Genomic DNA, 22,052 nt, shown 5'->3' with positions numbered 1-22,052 from the left:
TCTATTGTCATTAATTTCATGGAAATGAATTTGGGGAATTACCTGATAACCTAGGGATGTCTCTGTTGGAAAGCTCTTGACTGTTCTCTGTTAAAAAAGTTAATTAAAACATCATTTAGCCAGCATATTTAGGTCTCTTTGATGTTCTTGTAATCATGTTATTTGAATATGAACAGATTAATTACAAAAGCAAAGGAAGGCAAAAGTTAAGAGATTAGAAAAACAGTTTAAACAACTTGACTGAGAACTTTTTGTAAGGTCATTTCATCTGCTTAAACTATCTTCCAGCAATTTGCATCATAACAAATTCATTTGAAATTTTATAAGACATTTGAGAAATCTTTCTTTGACAGATATGAAAAATAAAACATGAAGGATAGTTCTTTCTAAATACCTGATTTCATGCAGATAATATTAACTCTTGAAAATCAAATGATTAAATAAACCAATAATTAAAATAATGTGTAAACACAGAAAAATATAATTAAACTTAGATTCATGAGGTGAATAAATAACTTGTAGCCAGTCCTTACCAAATTGCTACAGCCATTTCATAAGCTTTATTGTATGCATTTATATGTAGGTTTGACAATTATTACTTGAGAATATTAATGTAGAAATAAAAAATAAAAACAAATTAATACAACGATAGTATCCAGTTGTAGGGACAGGCACATTATGAATAATAAAAACAAAAATTTTCACTATATTATATAAATACAATTAATTTACTCAGTTGTAAAAATTTTACAAATTAGAACTTGTCAAAAGAAGGTATTTATTAAGCATGACATATATTAATCTTTGGAGTAAGCACTAGATACATGCATCTTTATAAATATATGGAGTGCAACATTTTATTTACTAAAGGTTTATTCCATCCATGAAACAAAATATTTAGATGGCTAACCATACTGGCTCTCTGATCCTACCATTTAGAAGCTATTTCAAAGAAAAATTACTTTCTTCCAAGTTGATTGTTACTAACATATGTTACCAAAGCAAAATAAGTATCAAATAATATTTTACATTTCCATTCCTACTCTTTAGAAAAAGAATACAACAAAAGAGTATCCCTTAAAGTCATTTGTACTAAGGTGATTTTGCTTTGGGGAAGGCATAAGATGGAATGTGTCTCGTAGCAAAAAAATATAGATATTAACATGTTGTTTTAGACAGATGTTGTCGCAGATGCAGAGGAAGATTTAGGATGTGCTCTGGCCAAGCAACTCAGAAATTACTCTCTCACAGATGACTAAGCATCAATAGCAAACACACTGTCACCAGCCTTGTATGTCTATAGAACAGATAATGAAAAACCATCTGTCCACTGCAGTAATTTGCCAAGAGCACAACCCAACATACTATTTGATTTCACTATATTTAAAAATGAAATAACAAACAGTATTTCTTAACAGATTTCATGTTTTCTGCAGTGTTTGAAACAAAGTGTGCTCTAGACATCTTGGCAAAATCAGTTAGGGAAATTTAAATTTTGTTTTATGATGAAAAAAAACAAGACTGGTTTTAACTCAAGTGGAAATGAAGTCAGTTTTTAATGAATCTCTTTTATGCTTTAAAAAATGTATTGAATTTGCTTTTCAGCATAATTTTAGGTTTATAGAAAAATAGAGCAGAAATAAAGGGAATTCCATTTTGCTATCTCCCTGCTCTTAGCTTTCCCTATTACTATCATTTTGCAGTTGGGTAGTGAATTTTTTATAACTGAACCAATTTTGATTTATCATTATAACTTATATTCATAGAAAATAGTATTATGGTTCACTCTTTGTATCATAGTCATCTGTAGGTTTCACCAAATTCATAATATCACATAGATACCATGACAGCATCAAATATAATATCATACATTATCATTACGGTATTGTAGAATTCATTCAAAATATACATCACATCTATGCTCTAAAAATTCTGTGATACATCCTCTCCCATACCTAATCAAGCCCTTGGCAACTATTGATTTTAATTTCTGTATAGTTTTGACTTTCCTAAAATGTAACACAGTGTATAGCCTTAGAGTCATAAATTATGTAACTTTCTCTGATTTGTTTCTTTTATGGAGCAATATACCTTTAAGATTTCTCTGGGTCATTTGTGACTTGATAATATCATTCTTTTCATCATTGAATTTTGATAGAGGTATAGACCTATGTAGTTGTTTGGTTTGAATGGTTTTTGTCCCTTTGACATTTATTTTGAAAATTAAATGCCAATGCCACAAGATTGAGAGGTGAGGCTTCCAAATATGATTAGATCATGAGGTTAGAATCAGTGAAGAAGATTAGGTGTACTTTTAAAAGTATTTAGTGGAGATACTTCATCACTTTTGCCCTCCCCATCTACTGCTGTATGAGAACACTGCCTCCCTCCCCTCTGGAGCATAGAGCATCTAGGCAACAGCTTGGGAGCTGAGAGCAGCCAACACTGGATGAAGAACCTGCCAGTGCCTTGACCTTGGACTTCCTAACCCTGAGGTAAGACCTTGAGTGAGTGCAAATTTCAAAATTGTTGAGAATCAAAAGGAAGATACTCAATAGATGAAATGATTGAACATTAGAGCATGTAAAGTCTCTACATTTTCATACAGTCACTTAAAACTTGGAAATACTAATGGCCTATAAAAAAAGAGATGGAGAGAGAACTAGTGGCAAGATCTATGCATCAGAAGCTTGCAGGCAGATTTACTGGGATGATCACCAAGACTGAAATAGCAAATACACATCCTTGCTTGCAGGCATCTGTAGTGCAGACAAGTAGAGAAATGGGGAACAGCTGCACTGGGACTACACAGTTGTCTCTCATAATACCCTTACTTTTGCATGTACAAAACCAATAAATTAAATGGATATCTCTGGATTCCTAAGTCTTTAGAGAGTGACAGTAATCTGTGCCATTCTATTAGGGGTGAGGCACTGTTTCTGATTTACTATGTTGGCTATAAAAGAAGTTTTAAAGGCTTCTATTTGATCTCTCTGGATAGATATCTTACTGTTCCACGTAAAAGGGAACCAATGTGATAGTCTGCCATCTGTTAAGTAAATTCATTCCAATTACTTACATAGAGATTGGAGAAATAACCTCAAAGTGAATTTGTAGAATGTTTGGGCCCATTGTGAGATAGAACTGGCACACACTTATCACATGGCATCTATACACGTCCCATTCTAGTGGGAGATGCTGATTTCATTTTGGTTTTCCTGGTAGAAGTATCAGCTAGAATATTCAGAGAAGTTTCTTATTAATCTGTTGTCCCCAGGATACATTAGTCTCGTATTTTGGGGGGAATATTCTCTAGAGTAAGATATACTTTCTGTAGTGTTGCAGGGGCCTTGCTTCAGAAGATAAGCTATTCTTCAATCACCTGACTCTGGATATAATTGCCTCAAGTCCAGATTTTGCACTAGGTATTGATAATTCATTGCAGCAATGAACAATCATTGTCTCACATATTTTTTATATATAGCCCATTTTTTAAATTTTGACTTTGTAATTCTGCCTTATTTCTGATAGAGAGGTATTACTACTAGTTATGTTTTCATGATTTTTATTATGGGGCACCATCATCTCAAAGTTTTAATAATTTCCTTCAAAAGCACATAAAAATGTATAAAAACTTATTCCCTAAATTAATAATGACTTAGTATCAAAATAATCTCACTTATCTGGCATTATAGCCCATATAATATTATACCATAATTTCAAAATCTATTCCAAAGCATGTCTTTGTGGTTCTTGCTAGAATATGTTAGCAGATCATGTAGTTTTCTCTTAGTAATCATCATGTTTCTCCTAATGTTGTTCTAGTCACCCAAGTCCTTTCAAAATTTGGTCTGGCAATTGTTTTAGAAGAAATAAGTGGAGAAATGTAGGATCCAGCAGACAGATGTCATCTTGCAAAATAATTTTATCAAGTGAACCACTGGATGTTCTCCAGATATTAGGAGAATATTCTCTTCTAGAGATTGTGAAGTAACTCTCATTTCAGTCCAAAGGTTCAAGGGAATCTGGGAAATGAAACTTCTCAAATACATGCAGAAAAATGTCTAAATCTTTTGCTTCAAAGTCTGATCCTTTGCTAGTAAGACCTTAGTCTTGGTATAGGAGACTTGTGAGGATTGTGAATTGGGTTTCAATAATAACGCCAACATCCTTACAATCATTCTTCACAGCTTAACTAAAATAGTTTTTCTTCTCATTTTAGGAGATAAGAGTTATTTTAAAAAACTGTTTTGAAATTCCACTGGCAATCACTTTGTTTCGTCGATTGCTAACCAGCTGAATTGAGTCTGATGCTTTTATACTTTGGGCCTTCTCTTGCAATTAATTGCAGCCAACCAATTTTACAATCATAAAAATAATTATTACATCTTTATTTTTCAAGCCCGTAAGCTACAATTTAGGATAGTCTATCTCCTTTCATCTGTAGCCAATGTCAATTCCTCAATTTCATGAAGGTAAAACTGTCAATAATTTTGATGCTCCAACTCACCAGGCAATAACACACTCCACTTAGCCACAACAAAGATGTAGATCTCTGACCTGAAAGTCACCCACTGATATGATCCTGTCCCAAAGCACCTTTCTTAAGAGTATTTCAAATCTTGCTAACACAATGAAATAGAGGAAAACTAACTCATGGCACAATTTAAACTATGAGTAACCTGAGCTTACAAGCCGCTGGACTCTTTTTTTTTTTTTTTTTTTTTTTTTTTTTAAATTTTGATAAGCAAGCAGCCCTATGTGCCTTCAAGCAGGAACTTTTAAGCATAAAAATACAAGATGGTTTTCTTATGTTATTATCTAACTTTTCCTTCCTGGATAGTGTCATACTTTTCTTGGAATGGTTCTGGTTGCAGAATGGAGATACTAATAGGCTGTGTACAGATGTGTTGTTTTAAACTTCCCTACACCCTATTTCTTCACAAGATCTATCTATAGAAAAACAAGATGGAGTACAAGTACAAGATGAATTTATCATACAAAATGGAGTCTCTCATGCAATCTATTTGCCTCACTGTGAACTCCACAAAATTCCAAGTGCCTTAGTTTGTATTGCCCCAAACTCTGAATCTAAGGAAAGGATATAAATATTATATTAGAATTAACTACAGAAACCAGTAAGGGAGAAGGGGGATGGAGAAATAAGAAAGAGAAATTAAGACAATCAATTTAAATACACATTAATGTGTATAATAGCATTCTCTGGAGGAAAAGAGATTATGATTATATATGTATGTGTACATATATATAATATTTATTGTGTGTATAATATAAAAAAGTTATTTATTACATTGGCTTACATAATTGAAGTCTGAGTGGTCCCTCAGTGGTCATCTTTAGGCTGGAGAGCTAGGAAAACCAGTATGTGCTTCTTCCAAGATGCTAGACACCACAGAACAAGAGGGACAAATGATGCTGCCTCAGTCCAAGATTGAAGATATGGATATTCCTGGAAAGTCACTACAAGTCCATATTCAAAGGCTCAAGTATCTGTAATCTGATATCCCTGGTTATAGAAGCAGAAAACTCACTTACACTCAACAAGAGATACCTGTTTGCATGTGCAAGCTTCATCATTCCTCCATATTTCATTCCATCCAGAATCCCAACCTATTGGATAGTGTTGACCATGTTCTTGTCAGGCCTTTACCACTTAGTTCACTGATGCTTTGGGAACAACCTCACAGACTAACAAGAGTGTGCTTTACCAATTTTCTAGCTGTCTCCCAATTCAGTTAACAAGTAAGATTAACCACCAAAATGAGCATCTTAGAGAAAAGGTTGAATGAGATTAAAATGGGTAGCAATGGGAATTGAAATGGAGAAAGCTATGTGATATGCTTGTCAAAATGAACCCCACAAATATGTATAAATATAATAGCATAAAATTTAGAAATAAAAATAAATAAATAAATAAGTGCATGTTAGCATTATGAGAAAGTGGGTCTCTATTTTTAGAAATCCCTTGGAAAGGCAGTACAGAGAAAAACTCAGATCAAGATGACATTTTCTGTCCAGCAATAATTAAGGCTTGTTTCCAGAATACTGATTGCTCAGCAAATCTGTCCTATCTCACTCGTTGACTAAGTAGACAGACACTTATTTTAACAAACCATCAGATACATTGAATAGTAAATGTCAAGGGTAAAATATCAATATCACCAGAGAGTTAAGAGAAAGAAGTTGTTCCATGAAACCTCTTTATAAATAAATTCAAATATACATAGGGGCATTTATGGTAGATTATTTCTTAAATTCTCTGAGCAGATCACCAATGGAGATGGTACATATTCATATATGTAAAGGGTGATTTATTCACAAAAATTTGCAAATTCATTGTTGTCTTTTTTTTTTTTTGGTTTCAAAATCTTTACAAGTCAATGTAATTTTATTTTAAAAATCACTTGATGTATCACTTCATTCAACAAACAATTGCCAAGTTCCAATGTATTAAGCAGGAGAAAAAAAAAATCCATGGTCATTTAGGGTAAGAAGATGGAGAATAAACATCTTGCTTGTCAGTTTTAATGAATGCAAATGGGAATATTGAGAAAGATGCAGTGTGATAGAGCCTTTGGGCAAGGCTATATCAACAACAGGGTATATAAGCTGGCCTTAATACATAATGTTGTTAGAAAATTCTTTTTTTTTTTTTTAAAGAGAGAGTGAGAGAGGAGAGAGAGAGAGAGAGAATTTTTAATATTTATTTTTTAGTTCTCGGCCGATACAACATCTTTGTTGGTATGTGGTGCTGAGGATCGAGCCCGGGCCGCACACATGCCAGGCGAGCGCGCTACCGCTTGAGCCACATCCCCAGCCCTAGAAAATTCTTTCTTGACTTTTGGGGAGGGCATTTTGTCATGAGGTTGGAATCCATATGATTGGATTATTAGCCTTAGGAGAAGAGACACTCCAGATAGTTATAAGATGACTGTACATATGTGGACTTTCTTCTGTGCCTTCTCTTTTATCCCATTGATCTTCATATCTATTTCAAGGCCAATACCATGTTTTTGTTACTATATCTTTGTAGTATAATGTGAGATCATGTATTGAGTTGTCACCAAACAGCATTCTTCTTGCTTAGTATTCTTTTGGCTATTGTGAATTGTTTATTCTTCCACATGAATTTCAGGACTGTTTTCTCTAATTTTGTGAATAATGTCATTGATATTTTGATGGGGATTTCAATGAACCTGTGTAATTCTTTTGAAAGTATGGCCATTTTAACAGTGTCAATTCTGTTTATACAAGAACGTGGGAGTCCTTTTCATATTCTAAGTTCTTCTTCAATTACCTTTTTCACTGTTCTATAGTTTTCAATGTAGAGGTTCCACTTGGAAGACCTTTGTGATGTTCCCGAGTATTTTATTTTTTGAAGCAATTGTAAATTGGATATATTTTTAAATTTATTTTTTAGGAGATTAATTATTATAGTATAGGAAAGTTACTAATTTTTGTATATTAATCTTGTATCCTCCCATTTGGCTAAGTTTGTTTATCAGCTCTAGAAGTCTTCTGATGGAGTTCTTTTTTGATCTTTGACATAGGATCATGGATTCAGCACAAGGAAATAATTTGACTGTTCATTTATTACTTATATCCTTTTAATTTCTTTTTCTTGCCTGATTGCTCTGGCTGAAGTTTCAAAAACTATGATGAACAACAGTGATGAGAATGGACATCCTTGTCTTGTTCTCAATTTTAGAGGAAATATTTTCTTTTTTCTCCATTAAGAATCATTGACCTTGGTTTGTTGTAGACAGCAATTACACCGGTAAGGTAACTTCTTTGTATCCCTATTTTCTCTAGTGTTTTAAACATAAATGGTTTCTGGACTCTCAAAGGCATTTACTGCATCTGTTGAAATGATCATGTGATTCTTGTCTTGAATTTTATTTATGTAGTGAATTACACATATTGATTTGCATATGTGGAATCAGCCTTACATCCCTATGATAAACCCACTTAATCATGGTGTACTATCTTCTTAATGTGTTTTAAAATGTGGATTGATGACAGTGTATTAAGAATTTTCGCATCTATCTTCATCAGGGATATTGGTCTGTAGTTTTCTCTCCTTGATATGTCTTTGGTTTTGATTTAAATGTGATACTGGTTTCATAGAATATTTTGGGATTGTTTCCTACCTTTCTATTTCATGGGGTAATTTGAGGAGAATTGAGATTTGTTCTTCTTTAAAGGTCTAATAGAACTTGGCTGAGAATTCATCTGGTCCTAGGCTTTCTTTATTGGAAGTTTTTTTAATTGCTGCTTTAATGTCATTGCTTAATATATGTCTATTTAGGTTATATCTTCTTAATTAAAATTTAGGTAGGTCATATGGGTCTATAAATTTGTCAATACCTTTCTAACACCATCATGCACTAGGCACATACACTTGTCAGAGCAGCACATTTCTGCCTGGTGAGTATGCTATGAAGTAACTGTGAATTCTGCTGCCTGATTACCACAACAAATTCAGAGTATATCCCTTGACAACTGGATATGGCTGGGAAATACTTTCATCACCACTTCCATGTGGAATGAAACAAAGTCAATGTCTTTTAGTAATTCTAAGCAGTGGGGCTTGTCTTCTGGTTCTATGTTGCTGTAGCTTATTCTTCTGTTGTGGCCTGTGGATGCAGGACCCTGTGCTCCTTGCCAATAAATCATTTCAGAAGGCATAACCATATAGTTGTACAGTGAGCAACCTTAAAGGGGTGGAATGTTGGTCAGGACCTCACTGAGACTTTTAGTTTGCTATGATTTAGTATATAGTCAAGTTTGTTAACACCATGATTAAGCTTGCGTGCATGTGCTCACTTACAGAATCTATTGGCACTGTAACACCTTTGTACATCAAAAAGGCCTGTAGGAAAAATCAGGGGGCTGTTGCACCTCATATCTTCTTTCAACTACTGGGATCCTGAATCTGTTTCCCAGGATCTTAGCCCCTTCAAAACAGATATTTAAGGTAGAGATATTATAGTTTGCTGTGGCATTTGGTGGCTTATCGTGGAGGTGTAAGACCATGGACCCTTCTGGAATGCAGAGGTTTTGGGTCACTGGGTTTGTATCTGGGCACACTGGGTGGTAGCTGGTGTCTGTGTGGTGCTCCTCCATAAACTCCTTTGTGGGGTGTGCTGCAGTTGTATAAAAATGAGTTTCTTAACTGACTGCCTGGAATAAGCCTCATGAATTTCTTCTTTGTGTCCATGCATCCGAATGAGAATTGAGTTACCTGGCAACTCTTGGACTTGCAACTGTGCGTCTTCCTAGAAGCACAGGAGTTACTTCCCTAATTATTTGTCAGCCCATCAACCCATGCTTGTGTGCTTTGAGGGTTCTGTGCTGTCTGCTAGCTGTTTCTATTGGTTGCGGGAGCTTAGTGTGCTGTGCTTAGGGCTGTCACTAACTGCTGTGGGATACTGTGTGCCTCCTCCGCTCCACAGGGACTTCTTTAAAGTGGCATAAACCTTGGTGGCTAACCTGTGCATACAGACTCTCTGTGGGAGGTCTTGGTACATAAGACTTCACCCTGGCTGTTGGAGATCACAAGGGACCATCTCTGTGACTGGGGTAATTTGACTTGCCTGAATTCCTACTGTCTGTGCTTGTAAATTATGGATACCCCCTTTCCTCTACTGAGACTTCTGTGAAGCCATTCGATCTCTGTAGTTTGTGGCTGTCTGAAACTGTGGGTGTGTGGGTGCTGGCTTCTATGGCACAAAAACCTCCACTACGGCTGCTGCAGATCACTGGGGTTTTACCTGTCACTGTGATAGGGGTTGGATATCAGTTGTCCCATCTTTGCCTGAGCTCCTGAGCAAAAGTTGAGGTTAGCATTGACCAGGAATGATTAACTTTCAGGTTTGTTTCTGCGATGGGGGAAAGGGGGTTTCAGTAAACTTCAGTTACGATGATCCTTCTATAAGTTCCTACTAGATGTATTATTGAGACTACTCTTTTAAGAACAATGCTCTCACCCTCTGGTATTATTTGTCACTATTTAAAAGTGGGGAAAAAATTGTATTGTTTTGAGTTTCTAGGGAGGCTGACTATCTATGTTCTTGATCAAATGACTGCATGACTGCCCTGCCTGGCACAGCTTTGGGGCCATAATTTGTCTAACCTCTGTCCTTCACTATCTTCTTCACCATCTTTGTTGTTCCAGTCTCATTTTAACTTGGTCTGCTTTTATTTCCAGTTGTTGTTAAGAAAGTAAGCTTATGGGCTTTTTATTTTTTTTCCCTCTCCTTCTTTCTCAGTTTGTTTCCCCTACCCACTTACCCAACACTGATCAGTGTTTAGGGTTAAGGAGTCCTGTCCTTATTTTCTACTCTTGCAACTAAACTCCAAGTCCCTCTAAGTGTCAACTTATCCAAAATTGACTTTTACAGTATTTGCTCTTCTCATTCGTTTCTCTGGTTAACTGGTCTTTCACTGCGTCCTTTCTGAGCTGTGAAGGGGTCAAAGTTTGCCCCCTAGATCTATCAACTATCTTCCTTCTTTTCACCTGTGCTAAACTTGTTTTGTGTAGTTATATTGAAAGGGTTACTCTCAGCAACAGATAATTGAATGACAGTAAAGAGTTCCTTGGTTATCAGAGCCTTACTAGGTCAAATGAATGTTTTACACACAGAAAAAGGAGTGCCCGAGGGAATTTGTGGATTTAAACAAGTGTAACAAGATTACTCCAGGGTATTTTTTCTGTTCTCTATTATTTTCTATTCAGTAGAATATCATTGAAAGTGACAGGAGCAAAACATTGGCAATGTCTTCTTTATGTCAAATTTCACCTTAGCAGAATGAATTGGTGAACAAATACAGTAACTGATCACCACAGGTCTAATTTAGAGAGAATGTGAGATAGTCAGAAAGCCATGACACACAATCACAAGGAGCGTGTAACATCTTGATTGTTCAACTAGAGTGATTCCATATCATATAAAAGTTCAAATAACTGAATATTTTTGTAAATTCATGGAGATTTTTGTATTCTTAAAATTTCCTCAGATTCTGGTAAATTTGTTTCTGTTATTCCAGTTACTTATCTTTTGGTCAAGATATTAAGCCTCTTTTGCACAAACCACTGTAAATACACATACACATAAATGCTTGTGTAGTTTTTGTTGAATGTCACAACACATACTAAAATTTAGGAAAGACAGAAAGCAAGATTAGTGAAGACAATGACTTTTTAAAAACATGGCTCATAAAGACTTTTGGTCTTCATCACAAGGCATACCCTGTTTATTTTTCATCTGTGGACATTTTTCCTTTTGACTCAGCCTTTCTTTTTGATTTCATTATCCCTCAGCATAATCATAAAATTAATGTATCTTGTGCATAAGTTTTGCCAGTCTTTTTTGCCTGGATTGTCATATCTATTTAAATCTTCAGTTCTTCTTTTTGCATTAGTTTGGTAAGCTTGCCATAATCCCAAACTTAATGATTTAGAATAACATAAATTTTCTCACAGTTATGAGACCAAACATCTGAAATTAAAATGTTAACAGGGTTATGATCTTATGAATATTCATTCCTTGTCTCTTCAGCTTCTTTCGACTTTAGGCATTTCTTTGCTTGTGGCTGGATAGTTGCAATCTCTGCCTTGTCTTCACCTGGACTTCTCCTTTTCTCCTTGTGTCTTCTCCCTTCTATGCGCTATAAGGACACTTGTCATTCAATCTAGGGCCCCTCTGTGTAATCCAGAGTGAAGTCAAGATCCTTAACTTAATTGCATATATAAAGATCTTTGTTCTAAATAAATTAATATTCCTAGGTTCAGAGTTTCAAGAAAATGGTCATATCTTTTGAGGGCCACTATTCACCTTACCTACCACCCATCTAAATAGAATATTCAATGGATTGCTTTGAAGATAGTATCTTCAAGTAGAATATATATCCTACTGAAAACTCAAATTACTTATGATGTTTTTCAATTTTTCGCAAATATTCAGGTGAGTGACAACAGAGAAATATGGAGTTAAGGCTGATTTTTGATAAAGAAAAATGTGAGAACGAGCCATAACTATAGGGGATTTTACAAATTTTATTGATGTGTAATACTTGCCAAAATGTTGTTTTGTAAGGGTAAAATTTCTAAGCTGATTCTAAACTGCAAAATTAACATGTAAAAGACCCGGGCATCGCAAAGTTCCTCTGCTACCTGAAATTCCTGAGATAGTTAAGACAACGCCCTACTGGTCATTTAGCCTAGGGCCCTGTGCAGTTTATCACAGGGCCCGAACCAATCAGTTTAAATGTGTACCCCGCTTAGGAGTAACCAATCACCCCCGCCCCCTCTGTTCCCGCCAATGAATGTGCTAATCACCTCTTAGAGTTGTTGTTCAATTTTCCCGCGCCTCATGATGATTTGTTCTGATGCATGCAAAGCCCCCCCCCCCCCCGCCCTCTCCAAAAAGTGTACTTAAGCTCTGCTTGACCTCTGCTCTGGGCTCTGGGCTGCTCTCCCTTCTTGAGTGAGCACAGAGCCCCAGCGCGCTGGAACGGATCCCTAATAAATCCCCCTTGCCATTGTATGGAGCTAGTCTCATGTGGTCTCTCCTTCTCTGACGCTTCGCCGGACCCTTACAGTTTATAATTTTGAATTTCATAATCACTTCAGATTTTAACCTCAATGTTGTCTAATAGCATATTAGTTCCTTATCATTAAAAACATATTTAAAATTAAACTGAGTGAGTTTGGAGTTTTCATTGTGGAAAAATTTTGAACGATGAACTCAATTTATTATAGTTCAAACTGCTTCTTAAATCTGTGGCTTCATGTGTTTCATTAATTTTAGAAATATTTTCATTCCTAATATCTTCAGGTACTATATTTATTTTATAAGTTTTGACACTTTAATGACTACTATGTTAGACATTTGTGATATATTATCTATATCTCATATGCTTATTTTCTATTTTTTCTTTTGAGTTGAAATTTTATGATTAACCTATATTTTGAATTTTACATTCTTTTTCAGTTTTATCTAATCTTCTATTAAGTTTATTAGCCTCTGTATATTTTTTTGTTAAAGAATACTATTTAATTGTTTATTATAATTTTCCATTCTCTCTTAATATTAAACAAGTTTTGTGAGTTAATAAGAATTATTTTAAATTCTATTGTAATAATATTTTTAAATTTTTTTCTTTATTTTAATTTCAATTGACCTATAAAACTAAAATCTACATATTAGTAAATTGCCATGTGAGACACACACACGCACACACACACACACACACACACACACACACACACAATGTTTAAATCAGGTTAAACATATCCATCACTTCAAACATTTGTTATTTTATTATTTTGAAAGCATTCAAGATAATTTCTTTTAGCTTTTTGAGACATATAGTATATAACTCTTATCTACAGTTATTCTGCTATGGAATAGAACTTGAGAACTTCTTGCTCTTATCTAAATGTAATAGTACCCATCAATCAAATGTTCCCTATTCCTCGCCCTCCCCTACAATCCCTGGTCTCTAGTAATCACAAATGTATTCTCAAGTACTATAAGATCCTATTTTCCTATTTTTTTTTTTTTTTTACCTATGAGCAATGTCATACAGTACTTGCCTTTATGTGCTTGTCTTATTTCCCTTAGCATACTTCTCTTCAGGTCCATCCATGTTGTCAAAAATAACAACATTTCATTTTTTATGCCTGAATATTATTCCTTTGTGCATCTATATGTATATATCATTTTAAAAATTCACTCATCAGTTTATGGAAATTTAGACTCTCCATTTTTTAATTATCATGAATAATTCTAAAATGAACTTGGAAGTGAAGATATTCTTCAATATATTGATTGCATTTCCATTTCCATTGGATAAATACACAATAATGAGATTGTTGGATTATACATCAACTTTACTTTTAATATTTCGAGGCACCTTCAAACTATTTTCTATAATTGCTCTCCATTTTCACCAAAAGTTTGTAAGGGCTTCCTATTCTCCATATCCTGCCTTGCCAACATTTGTTATCTTTTGTCCTTTTTATAATATTCAAAATAGAGCAATGTAATATACCATTGTGGTTTTGACTGGCATTTTGATGATGATTAGTAATATTGAACATTCTTCATGTACTTAATGGCTATTTGTATTTACTTTATGTTTTGTTCTAGTAGTTCCATAGTTTCATATCTTATATTTAAGACTAATTTGTTTTGAATTATTTTTTTAACTTGTGAGAGATTGGGGTCTTATTTGATTCTTCTGCATGTTTATATTCAATTTTTTAAGAAACATTTATTAAAGAGTTAATTTTCTTCAATGCATGTTCTGAGTAGCTTTGTTGAAAATAGTTAGCTGTACATATGTGTTTATAGGCTATTTTGTTCTATTGTTTTATGTGTCTGTCTGACTTATGGACAATTCTACTTTTTTTTTCTTTGTTTTATGTTTCAGACAGGGTCTCACTAAGTTGATGAACTGGACTTAAACTTACAATCCTCTTGCCTCAGCTTCATTAATTGTCTTCCTTAGCTTCCTTAGCTTATTTGTGATTGCAGGTATATGCCACCATGTGTGACACAATACCATGATGTTTTGATGACTGCGGCTTTACAGTTTATATTGAAATCAAATATTATATTGTATCTCTGTCTTCATTTTATTGCTGTTGTTTTGTTTGTTTGTTTGTTTTGCTCAAGTTGAATTAGGATATTCAGGGATTTTTTTGAATTCCAAGCAAATTTTAAGATTTTTTCCTAATTTTTTTTTAAAAGAATGTCATTGATTTTTTGATAGGCATTGCATGGAATCCATAGATTACTCTGTGTGGTTCAGACATTTTTAGCAATATTTATTGTTTTAATACACGAACAAGTGATATCATTAAAAAAAACAGTGTGTCCCTTTTCTTTTTTAAAATATCTTTAGTGTAGATGGACACAATACTTTTATTTCATTCATTTTAAAATTTTTATTTGGTGCTGGGGATTGAACTCAGTGCCTCATGCATGCTAAGCAAGTGCTTTACTACTAAGCCACAACCCCATCCTGCATTTTGCAGTTTTTAATGTAGATATCTTTTACTTCTTTGGTTAAATATATTCCCTGGTATTTTTTTGTAGCTATTACAAGTGGCATTGTTTTTTCTAATTTCTTTATCAAATAATTCAATCTTGGCATGTAGGAATGCTACTGACTGCTATATGTTGATTCTATATATTCTGGAAGTTTGCTGAATTTGTTTATTAGTTTAAATAAGGTTTTTTGAGTTTGGGAGGTTTTCTATATTTAAGATTATGTCATCTGCAGACAGTGACAATTTGTTTATCTCTTTCCAATGTGAGTGGCCTTCATTTATGTCCTAGCTCTGGCTAGGACTTCCAGTACTATGCTGAAAGAAAAAAAAAAAAAAACAGTGGAATTGATACCGCTGTTGACCGGTGATGAGTTCTTGCTTCCCCGATGTTGAAGAATAACACCAAAGAAGCGCTCCGAGGCAAGGTCAGAGGAGAAATTAGAAGTTTATTAAAGGACAGCAGGAAAGACTTCTCCCGGAGGAAGAAGAGGACCCAAGAGGTGGAATCCCTGGAAGTGCGGTTGTCTCCCCTTTTTATAGTTTTGGTGATGGAATGTAGATTGGAAGGCCCGAGGGGTGGGACACTTCTTTGTGATGGACTATCTTTAAGTTTGCTGGGGGCTGTTCATTAACACTTCTTTGAGGTGGACTTTGGCCTAGGGCCTTTTCAAGGACTTCATTAACATTCCATGAGTTGTCCTGCTTTCCCTGAGTCATTCTCAGCATGGTCTCCATTTTAGATTTCACTCGATATTAGAACCGATTTACCTAACTACACTGACTACCTAACTTTAAATCTGGCTTCAAAATGAAGCATTCTTGTTTTGTTCAAAGTCAAATGAACAAAATGGAGAGTTTCCATAGAGCTTTTTCACATTCAGGATTATGTTAGCTTTTGCCTTATTATTATGGTTTTTATTCCTTCTATGCTTATTTTGTCAAATTTTAAATCAATATTTTCTAATTTTTTTCTTTTTATTCTACCAGGGATTTTACTCAGGGGTACTCTACCACTGACCCACATCCACAGCCCTTTTTTTTTTTTTTTTGTATTTTATTTAGAGACAGGGGCTCACTGAGTTGCTTAGCACCTTGCTTTTGCTAAGGCTGGCTTTGGACTTATGATCCTCCTGCCCCAGCCTCCGGAGCTGCTGGGGTTACAGGCTTGCACCACTGCACCAGGCAGATATTTACTTTTAAAAGATTTAATTAAGTCTATATTTATTATTATTATTACTTCAATGGAATTACACCACCATAATTGTTAATGCTGATATTCTGAGTATTAAATCTGTTATTACAACAATCTCCTGGAATAATTAGTGCCTTGTGAGAAGGTAGAAGTATATATTATTATGGGGTATTATTATGATAATGGGGCATTAGGTCCTATGGCTCCTGCTGAAGATGTAGCTATGTAAGCAATTCAAACATTCAAATAAATGTTGTATACAAAAAGGAGCTTGCTATCAGATATACAGATTTTATTGAATAGAAGAATAGAAATTGTTTGGTAAGCTTTCAAAGAGTAAATTAGTCTTCTCTGACCACATAGAGTGATCTGAATATATGTATATGATCACAAATGCCACAGTTCCATTTTCCTGGAAAAGGAAACGTGACTGAGTGAGTGAGGCACCAAGATTAAGGACCCTGTGGGAGAATGGAAAGAAGTTCATGAGTATGAGCTTTTGTTGGGGAAAAAAAAAAAAAAAACCTTTCCTTCATTTGGCTGGTATATACATGTATTCAGTTTATGACAATTAATCAAGTTTCCCCTAAAATTTGCAAAATCTTCAGTATAAAAAATATTTTTGTTAACATTCTCATCACTGTGACCAAAAGAACTGACAAGAACAATTAGAGGAGGAAAATTTTATTTGGCTCACAGTTTCAGAGGTCTCGAAATCCACAGACTTCAGTCTCCATAACTTTGGAAAAAAAGTGAATTAGAGCATCATGGTAGAATTATGGTAGAAGAGTATGGCAGAGGAAAACATCTCAGAACATGAAAATCAGAAGGAGATAAAGAGCTCTGCTCACCAGGGACAACATATAAACCCAAAGCCACACCCCCAGGGACCTGCTTCCCTAGCCATAGTTCATCTGGCCATATTTAACACTCAAGTAGTTCCTATCACTGATGAGGTTCTTGCTTTTGATATTGCCTGTTACCTTGACAAGTCCTGCTTCCCCAAATGCTGAAGTATAACACCAGAAAAACACACCAAGGTAAATATACTATAGAAAGAAAGAAGTTTTATTGAAGGATAGAAGAACCAACTTCTCCCTTGAAGAAGAAGACCCAAAGAGCAGAATTCGTGGGATAAGGAAGTCCCATCCCTTTTTTTTTTCTTTTGAGAGAGAGAATTTTTTAATATTTATTTTTTAGATTTCGGTGGATACACATCTTTATTTTTATTTATATAAGTGAGTGCGCTACCACTTCAGCCACATGCCCAGCCCCCCAGCCCTTTTTAATCTAAGGTTTTCTTTGCTCTTCTACATTCCTGTCCTTTATTTTGCATGTGATGGAGGATGTAGGTGGAAAGGCCAAAAGTTAGAAAACAGGTGGGCCCATGAGGGGTGGGAGGAGTGATTAGGTCAGGAAGGGGCCTAGGGTGAGTTAACTAGCAATTCCTGATCTGCTGGGGATTGCTTCATTAACATTTCTTTGGAATGTGTAGTAAATGCTGGGCTTTGGGGACATTAACATTTCAATCTCCCAGGTGCAGTTGCTGATTTTCTGGACTCACATCAGACTTGACTCCATTTTCTTTATTAGACCTGATATCAGACTCAATTTACCTAGGTACACTAACTACCTATTTTTAAATCTGGCTATACATTCATAATATAATCATTTCACCAATTAAAAAAAAGGAAAAATCTAATTATTTTACCTCTGAACCTTCTTGCATTGTGTCATATATGAGCTTTGGGGAACACATCTTATGTAAATTATAAAAGCATGTACAAGTGGAAACATATTTTAAAAATAAATACCAAAATCTCACTTTTAAAATAACTGCTATGTTGCTGTTCTGGGGCTTTCATTTTCCTTTAATCATGGTTTCTTTGCAAGTTTTATAACAACCAAATCTAAGCATTTGAACAACAAAATAAAGTTGTATGATAGCCTCAAGTATAAAATAGATGTTAGCAATTCCCTCAAAGTATAAATATATTTTCAAATAAATATCTATATGAAGGAAAATAGGCAAATATCACTTGCAAATGAATTTCAAATAATTGATGTAGATTTTTTTTCTTTCTGTCATAAAGGTGAAGTAAAATTTCTTTAGTGTGGGCTGCTAAAGCTGCCTTCTTTAGTAATCCTATGGTAGAGAAACCTAGCAAACAGTAAAAAATTTGGCAAAATTTGAGAAACCTCAGCCATGTGCTTATATCAATAGTGATAAGTCATGAAGATATGATATGACACAATTAAGAATTCTTGACCTTTATTAAGTTTTCTGCCCAAGCCCACCCAAATTTCAGTTTAAGCATAATGAGAAAGATATATCATAAATCCAAGTAAAATACATTCTTAAAAATAATGTTAGGTTCAATCCAAAATAAGAAAAGTATAAAAATTTGTTACATTCTATGAGACTGTAAGGACACATGACAACTAAATTTAGTCTGGTATTATGGATGGGATTCTGGAACTGAAAAGTAGAAATTAGGTAACAAATTAGGAAATATGAATAAAAGTTTTTTTTAGTAAATAATAATGTGTCAACGTGTTCACAAACACATGAAGATAATGTCGGGTGTTTATAATAGGAGAAAAACTGTGAGTATATGAAAAACTCCATAATATTTATAATATTTCTGGAAATTGATAACTATTCTAAAATAAAACATTCAATTTAAGTTTCAATATCAAAATGGATAGCTAGAGGAAAAACATGTAAAAAAATTATAATTGGGTATATGTAGTGCATATATAGTTTTTCAGTATTAAATTCTCTTTACCTTTTTTTTTAAATCTGTACAAATAAGCAGAAGAAAAACATTAAGTTAGTAAAAGTGTAACACTAATAATTTATGTTAAATAAGTGTCTACAATGTGCACATTCAGAAAAAAAGATACTTTTGCCTTTTCTAAACTTTTTTCATGTATCCTAATATATGCATTTACAAGTAAATATTGAAAATTGGATAAAGATATAAAACTTTAGGCTTTGTATTAATTCTATATTTATTGTTATTTCTTAGTTGAAAAATGTTTTGAAAGTGTCTAGACTTATAGTAGACAAAACTTACTGAAAGGGTAAAGTTTCTAAGCTGGAAAGATTGAATTAAAATGTAAAAGATTAGGTATTATTAAGTTCCTCTGTTACACCCAGATTCCTGAGATAGTTAAGACAACGGCCCGACTGACCATTCAGCCTAGGGCCCTGTGCAGTTTGTCACAGGGCCCGAACCAATCAGTTTGAATGTGTATCCCGCTTAGGAGTGACCAATCACCCCCGCCCGACCTGTTCCCGCCAATGAATGTGCCAATCACGTCTCAAAGTTGTTGTTCAATTTTCCCGCGCCTCATGATGATTTGTTCTGATGCATGCAAAGCCCCCCGCCCTCTCCAAAAAGTGTACTTAAGCTCTGCTTGACCTCTGCTCTGGGCTCTGGGCTGCTCTCCCTTCTTGAGTGAGCACGGAGCCCCAGCGCACTGGAACGGATCCCTAATAAATCCCCCTTGCCATTGCATGAAGCTAGTCTCGTGTGGTCTCTTTCTCCGACGCTTCGCCGGACCCTTACATTTGGTGCATTGGCCGGGAACTGCACATCGCTGGACAGGGAGACCCAACGAACTGCTTCGGGGGTAAGTAAGGCACCTTTCTCTCTCTTTCTCTCTCTCTCTCCCCTCCTTCTTCTCCTTTTCTCCCCCTTGTTCTTCATTTGCAATCGCTCAGGTGCGATCGCTCAGGTTTGGTCTCTAGCGGCTCAGTGGTGGGCGTAAGTCCCCAGAGGGCATAAGCTCTCACAGCCTCGGGTGGGGTTGGCAGTGTGTGTGTGTAGCTGTCAGTGGAGAGCGTAAGCTCCCCCTGGCGGTGGCGGACAGACGTGTTCCAGGAGCCACAGGCCACCCCCCAAGGGACGCTTTGGGGGACTCGGGGGGATGGAGGTGCCCCCTATCAGGTAGAGGGGCAGATGAACCCTCATTGGTGTGTTTTGCTGCCAACCCGTCTGGCTTTTTTTTTCCTCTGGTTAAGTCGACTGTCTGTCTTTAATTTTTGCTTCTGAATTTGTGTTAAACATTTACTGTGTGTCCGTGTTTGCGTCACGTTTGTATTGTCTCTCTGCGCTTCAGAGTGGCCCACCCTTGGAGTTGAATGGCCCCCAGGAGAGTACCTCCATCTCTCTCTCTAATCTGCAAAGTCAGAGATATTGTCTTTCAGCTGGGGCCGCATGGCCATCCAGATCATGGCTTCTAACCTTTGAGGACCTCTGCGAATCTCTTCCTGCATGGGTGGGGTCCGCGCAGTCTGCTGGGAGGATTCCACCCGCGGTATGGCGGATCTGTCCTGTCCCTGTTCCTCCCGGCACCTCCACCCACCTGTCCTCTCCACCCGTGGCCGTCTCCCCTCCTGGGAGGGGGGGAATGCTCCCGGCGAGCAAAAAAAGGTGGCTTGGGGGCACCTGGCCCTCTCCCTCCCTCATGGGGGTAAAAGGGACCAGGTCCCCAAACCCCCGAGTGTTACAGCCCTCCCTGGCCACAGTGATCACCAAATCCCGGGGCCAAAAAAGCAAACGGGTCTTCCTAGAGTCGGGCTGCTTGGAAATGCAGCCCAAGGCCGGTGATAAATTCCAAGTAAGGCTAAATACTGAGACTAGGGAAGCAATGTTTTCTTTCCCTCCCATAATCAGCTTGAGTGCAAATAGAGATGCCTGCTTGAGATTTAACAACTTTGACATTTTGCTTTGACTTTTCTCAAAGCCCTGTCCTCGTTATTAAATTGGTGTTAATTGGCTTTAGAGATGGGAACCAAATTTTCAGTCACAAATTTTAACACTCCCGAGGAGACTTCTAAAGAGTCTCCACTCAGCTTTCTTGAGGAAGTCTAGCACTCGAAATAACTGTAAGCAGAGGATGAGCTTTTTGGGAGCTGGCTACTAAAAAGTTAGGAAAAAAAATGCCTAGTACCTAAGGTCAAACCAAACTGGAGAAGCTAATCCCGTAAGTGAAAGGGAAAACTGAGGAATTCCCAGCAGCTGCCAGAGCCATTTTTGCTTTGGGGAAATTTCCTCCTTTTTTTCTCTGCACTGTAAGGATTACTCCACCTAAATGCAGTAAAGTCAGTCACACTGAGACTCTTGATTTTACACCTATAGTTGCCCCTATGTGAGAACATCTGGTCCACTCATGGGAAATCTAAGGTGCCACTCATAGGAGTCATAATTAAATAAAAGTTCAAAACCTAGAGAAATTTTTTCTTATCTGGTCTGTTTTAAAGGTTATTATAGATTGTTTCTTGGGGATAATCTAGGCTAAATGTGTGTCTAAAAGATGTTTCATTGTAATATCTGGTATCTAAATGAGATTGAAACATTGCATAATCTTGCAGTTAAAAGTTAGGGTTAGGTAATTGTTTAGTTTGTGATTTCAGATAATTCATGCCAGACAACTTAAATACTTAGGATAGAAAATTAAAAGAACTCTACTTCCAAGTTGGCAAGTAACTCCCAATCATTCAGTTTTATTTTTCATCAATTTTTGAACTGGGTAGCCTAAGGAGATTTCACTAGGTATACAGTGCATTGATTTGGTCAAGGATAGTAAATTATGATTTGGTATCTGTTTCTCTGTGTGTAAGATTTTTAAAAAATTGTTAAATTAAAACGTTGGTCTGGCTTATTGAAATGACATTAATTAGCAACAGTCTTGGGAATTTTCAAAGCTTAATTTCAGATATGCATGGTAGTGTGTGGTTCTTTCTAAAATTTTTTAGGCAAATTTAAT

Source organism: Spermophilus citellus, assembly GCF_964194105.1.
Source record: "Spermophilus citellus genome assembly, chromosome: 8".
NCBI classification, from domain to species: Eukaryota; Metazoa; Chordata; class Mammalia; order Rodentia; family Sciuridae; genus Spermophilus; species Spermophilus citellus.
Note: the sequence above shows the minus strand (reverse complement) of the source record.